At 35.8% G+C, this 6341-nt stretch overlaps 1 pseudogene; it reads right to left on the bottom strand.

The window, feature by feature from the left end:
• Positions 1-2793: 2793 nt before the first annotated feature.
• On the bottom strand, positions 2794-4948 carry LOC149194765 (beta carbonic anhydrase 3 pseudogene; annotated as a pseudogene).
• Between the last annotated feature and the right edge of the window lie 1393 nt (positions 4949-6341).

The raw sequence follows: 6341 nt of genomic DNA, 5'->3' as shown, positions 1-6341 counted from the left end.
CTACTCCATTTTGCTGTGGAGTGTAAACATTAGTGAGATGTCGTCTTATGCCATTATCACTGTAATGAGTTTTGAATTCATTTGAAGTGAATTCTCCCCCATTATCCATCCTGAGAGTACCTATCTTTTCTTTGACTTCATTTTCAACAAGTTGGTGAAAAAGTTTAAACTTATCAAATGCTTCTGACTTGTTTTTCAAGAAGTAAACCCAAGTCATTCTGCTGAAATCATCAATGAATAGTAAGAAATATTTGCAACCACCAAAGGAAGTTTGTAGTGGACCACAAACATCACTGTGAACTAGTTGTAGCCGCCTGTTTGCACGCCATGAACTTGTTGGAAAACTTTCTCGATTTTGTTTGCCATAAATGCAAGCTTCACATTTTGAATTTTCCCTTTTGAATGTGGGAAGTCCTTTAACCATTCCTTGTTTCTGCAATTGAGAAAGACTCTCAAAATTCAAATGTCCATATCTTACATGCCATAGTCTGATAGGTGAAATACCTGTAGTCACTGCCCCTGCAAAATCAGAATGCCTTGGAATAACTGTCCCTTTCATCCGTAACAGTTTTCCATCTTCATAACCTGTCATAACTGTTTTCAAGTTCTGTTTCACTGAATTAATCTTCACTAAACCATCTTCCATAATCACCTGATGTCCTGCTTGTCGAATCGTGACTAAAGAGAGCAAATTTTTCTTGAAACTGGGTACATACCATACATTGGAAATCAATTTTTCCCCAATGTTAGGGAGAAAAACTTTTACAACTCCTTTTCCATAAGGAGTATGTTTTGTATCATCAGCAAGAAAAATTGAATTAAGTTGGCATTCTTGAAAATTACAGAAAAAATCACGTCGACATGTCATGGGCTGAGTTGCCCCGGAATCCAAGATCCAGGCATCTACATAGTCACTTCTAAGATGAGATGAAATTTGTGATGCTGGTGAGGAAGTAAAAACATATTCTGAGCTGCATTCATCTTGATCATTTGCAAATTGTGCTGAATGCTGCTGAAACTTGGGAATTTTATTAAGTGAAGTTCGACAATCTTCAGCATAATGGCCAACTTTGTTACATCTTCGACACACAATTTGACTTAAGTCTCTTCCTCGTCCTGAAGATTGTCCTCTGCCTCTGCTTTGACCTCTATTTGGAGATTGTCCTCTACCTTGACTATTATATCCTTGTCCTTGAAAATTGCCTCTTCCTTGGTTGTTTCCTCTACCTTGAAAATTATTTCTTCCTCCTCTGTTAAAATTGTTGCCTTTGCTTTGGCTTCGACCTCGATTATGTTCTACTTGATTCTGATTCCATCTACCTCTTACTCGAGAACTATCTGCTGATGACTTACCTGTGCTGGCTTCTGTGAGAAAAACATCTTCACCAACTTTCTTCTTCTTCCCAAAAGTTTTATCATGTTGACTTAACATTTCACAAAGTTCATCAAACTTTAGTTTTTCTAATTTCCTAGTTACTTGTAAAGTCTCTAAAAAATGCGTATAGGAAGAATGAAGCCCAAAAATTACAATTGTGACCATAAAGCTATCATCAATTGCGGGAATACCAGCATTAATAATTTCCTGCTTAATATTCTTAAGTCTGGAGAGATATTCAAGAATATCACCATCTTCAGTTAATTTTTGTTGCAACAATTTTAACTGTAGATCAACCTTCTTTGATTCTGGCTGAGTATCAAAAAGGTCTTTAAAAGTTTTCAAGGCAGTCCATGCATCTGTGGCTTTCTCTATATGTACATACATTTCATCATTCACAGACGATTTAATAAGAGCTAAGGCTTTAGCATTCTTGATTTCCCATTTTGCCAGTGGATCTGCATCTGTGGGTTTATTCGGCTTAACATCTCCATCACATATTCCTTGCCATAACTCATTGTAAATGAGTGTTCTTTCAATAAGACGATGCCACGTTTTATAAGATTTGGTGCCTTCAAGTTTGTCGGAATCAGAAAATAAGTTAATCAACTTAGACATTTTTATCGTTGAAGAGATGCACCAAGAAGCAGAACAGAAAGTACAAGATAGTCAACACAACACACCACGCAAAAAACACGATCTATCGGGGCTTGGCCTTGACCCTCGAATAGTCGTCAAAACAGGAGAATATTGACTGAGCTTTGCACTTGGCTCTAGTCAATTTCTCAAATTTTTACAGGGCAACTTTCAAAATTTGACTTTTTACAATGGTGCTTTTGCACAATCTGGTAAAAAAAATTTACCCCCCCTCAAAGTAAAATTACTTTGAGTTACAATGTGATGATCAAAAAAAAATTCTTAAAAACAAATTACCCAACACACCTTATCTTCCCAATTTACAAATTACAAATAAAACTCCTTATTACTCCAAAAAATTTCAAAACATCACCCTTATTACTCACCCAATTACAAATTACAAACTATATATTACAAAACCTTATCTCTCCAAATTACAAACTAAAAAAAAACTTTGTAATTCACCTTATTTCTCCTTTACAATCCCAGAAAAAAATAAAAAATTATCCCTATCTGGGTTAGTTCCAGTTCATGCCCACTTTCTCCGGGTGTTGTGCGGTTCGGAGGCCCATACATAGACAACTTCTGAAGCCTCGTTTCTTGTATTATTCCAGATATCCAATCAAGATTTCATGGTAAACAAAGTTGTGATGTGTCGTATGTCTATGGCTCAAATGACGGCAACCACATTTCCACGACGCAGCCCAACTCAATTTCTTTTAAATCAAGTGCACAGGCACTTGAACAATACCATCAAGTAAAATTATGACCATTTCTAAGGTTCATGCACAGGCACTCGTTTCTGGATATTCATTCTTCTCGTAAGGCGTGACCATGTTGGCAATGTTGCGCACCACGAAGGCTTCTCTCAGATTGAATTTGAGAACATGGGAAGGGCATACTGGCGAATCCGAACAGGAAAACACCATGAACTTGGGAGACTGGCCCTTGGACAATTTGGAGAACAAATCCACGTCTTTTAGGTAAACCGCTTTTCTAAAGTGGCAGAATCCATTTTTGAGCTTCTGAACTGGATCCACAAGCACCTCATCCAATCTCTGGGTCACGTCTTCCGCTGCAACCTGTTGTCGCAATTCATCAGTGATTTCCTGGATTTTCTTAGCAGCGACAGAATACAGATCCGGGGATTGACTCAATAATTTATTGAGAAGATCCACGACTTCATTATAATTTATTGAGGGTCTTCACCACTTCCAACGTTTAGATCGGATCGGCTCCGATGGCCAACCACGCAACTGTTGTTGTTCCAAGAAATTTTCGATTGCTGGAAGAGCTAGAACAATCCCAGCGATCCACTTATCCTTTCTGCCCAGCGACAACAATTACTCAAAGCAACCTCGTTCAAACAGAAACTTTAGCGCTGTCCTCTTTTTTTGTTTCAATTTACTCAAACAATTTGAAACAATCATACAAAATTCCAAGATACAGAGGCAATTTTTTTTTTTTTTATAATAAAGAATGAATTTTAGATTTAAAAAAAAATCTAAAATCAATGATAAAATTTATTTTCCTTTTAAACAAAACTGTACAATTTCCATACCAATGATTTGCTGGCCAACTGAATGGAGTTTTCCAGGACTTTGTTAAGTTGGAATCTCCTCAAATCCACTACAACATTACTGGAGCTCTGATACCACAATAATGGTAGAAGTGTCCTCATACACGTAATTTTATTAATCAGAAAAAAAAAACAATTACATAATTGATTTGCAAGAGCTTACACCCGAACAACCAAACACTCTTCCAATGAGCTATTTATAAGCTCCATGTCCTAACTACCTCTAATTATGGATCACTTATTAAATAACAAGTGCCCATTTACAATAAATGCTATTCAAACCAACTAGCTAACTAATCTCCTAAAATAGAGCCTAAGATACGACACATTTGGAGAGTCATATCTAGTTACAACAATATGCTAATTCTAAAAGTCTCCATTAAATAATTAAACATTGTAGAATAATAATTATTAATTTAATATCTTAAATTAATAATTATTTTATTCTAATTTTATAACCTATGATAAAATTTGTATTTTTGGATCATCTAACAAAATACCCATTACAAGTGCTATTTTTTAGATGAATTTATCTTTAGAAAAATAAAAAAATCAAATTCTAAATATTCTTCTTCCGGTTACCTGCAAAATAGGAGACATTAGAAAACTATAGAGTTTTGGTAGATGTCTTTAAATATCTAGAAGAACAGGTATGCATATAAGTGCTATCTTTTTAGATGAATTTATCTTTAGAAAAATAAAAAATCAAATTCTAAATATTCCTCTTCCGGTTACCTGCAAAATAGGAAACATTAGCTAAACAATAATTTGAACTTTCCTTGCAAAAATGTCTTTGATATCTCTTCTTGGGCTTATTGAAGCTCATTTTCTCCATTTTTGCAAAATGTCTCTAGTATTTCCACTTTTGCAAAATGTCTGGTATTTCTTATTGGGCTTATTGAAGTTGGTTTTCTCCACTCCATCGTTTGCTTTCTATTTCTCTCTAACAACAGAGCCTGATACCTGATCTCTATTGAAAGAGGAGAGGATTGAAAAAAAAACAAGAGCCGGGATTCACGGGGATTTGTTTTCTCTTGAGAAACATACCTTGACACCTAAGCCATTGAAAAAAAGACAAGAGACAAGATTCACGGGGATTTGTTTGCTAGTGAGCAACATAGCCTGATACCTGAGCTAAAGAGAGCTAAAAGCCTTCTATTGTCACTGATACTTGAGCCAAAAGAACTCTCTGGCAAGAGGATTGAAATTTTTTTAAGATTGAAACAATACAAGTAGAGATTATTCCTTGGGCTCTTGCAAGAGGATTGAAAAAATGTCACCCTCAAATTCATCTCCAAGCGTGGTTTAATGTCAAAGGGGCAACAGACCATGAAATCACTATACCCAGCAGCTTCCATGCTCACCCCACCATCAAAAATCCATTGTCCCCTTTGTCACAGACCGTGGTTTGCAGATGGTAAATCACTGTACCTAGTAGCTTCCATGCACACCCCAGCATTGAAAATCCATTGTCCCCTTTGTCACAGACGGTGGTTTGCAAATCCGCCTTCCGCTCAATGCCTACTATAATTTAGATTTCCATTTATGTTGTTAAGGGTTTCTTCGATCCCATGGCCACAAATTGGCTCTGGCGACATTTAGAAATGGCTCAGCCCCCTGAATTGCAGAGGAAATTAACATAATAGCTCGATGGAAATTTATTTTATTCAGATAGTGAGGAGAGAAATCTTCAAGGTGAGGATGAGACCAGACAATGGGATGAGACCACGAGGTTGGTGTTGAGGCGACCACGCTAGTGGTTACACCTGATATCTTTGTCTCTGCATGGAAACAATTGATAGCTTAAGTGGCAAAGGTGCATGCAAAAATCGCTGCTGCAGTGAAAAGACTTTGGAAATAAAAAAAGTTGAATAAATTACAAAATGCAGCACATCATGAAAAAAATAGGATACAACCCATTTTTTGGTAAAACTTTCGAATTAAATTGCAGTGTATCAAAAACTTTGCATATAAAAAACTTGTCCAAATATTCTTGCATCGGGTCACATGAAGTCCGTAATAAGAGGTAGAACGTTTTCCACTTAAAAACTTTGGTTTAAAATTTTAGTGAATAAAATCGCTGGTATTAAACTTTGATTAAAATTTGAGAAAGCTAAAAAAAAATTGGTCAAATTATGAATTAATAGAGGGTCAATGATCAAACGATCGCTATAGTCCCGTTGAAGGTAGAGACTAATAATAAATAATTAGTTTCCTTTGTAGTTATTTTCTACGAGACATTATTATGGACATTTGAAGGGATTTATGAACGAATTTTAAGCACACGAGAAAACATTTTGCTAAACAAGTGATATAAAAATTAAAACTCAATTTATACATACGCACTCATCATTGTGGTGCGAGATGAGTTACGAGCTCAGAGGAAGTAGGAAAATCAACAAATTTTAAGTATACTTTGATTGTTCTTTTAAATGGATCTACAATTTAGTGTGCATTAGATGGTAACTTAGACAAGTACAAGTGAGACTTACGACTAGAAGGTTTTCCTAGAAAGAGGAAGAGGATCATGAAAAGGCATTTTCTCCAGTTTCCAGGTATACTTCTAATAGAATTATTGCTGCTTTTGTTATGGAATTATATCAGATGGATGTAAAGGTTTTTTTAATCAATGAAGAAATTGAGGAAGAAGTTTACATGAACCACCTGAAATCTTTGAAGGACATGGAGTCTCTTGCTTGCAAAAGGTCGTACCTTAGACTTGGATTGATAGATCAAGGTTGATACTATATG

This window comes from Pinus tabuliformis, chromosome 2_2 (genome assembly GCF_031772625.1).
Source record: "Pinus tabuliformis cultivar Carrire ecotype Pingquan chromosome 2_2, CPIR1, whole genome shotgun sequence".
In the NCBI taxonomy this organism is placed as follows: domain Eukaryota; kingdom Viridiplantae; phylum Streptophyta; class Pinopsida; order Pinales; family Pinaceae; genus Pinus; species Pinus tabuliformis.
This window is presented reverse-complemented; position numbering and strand designations above follow the sequence as displayed.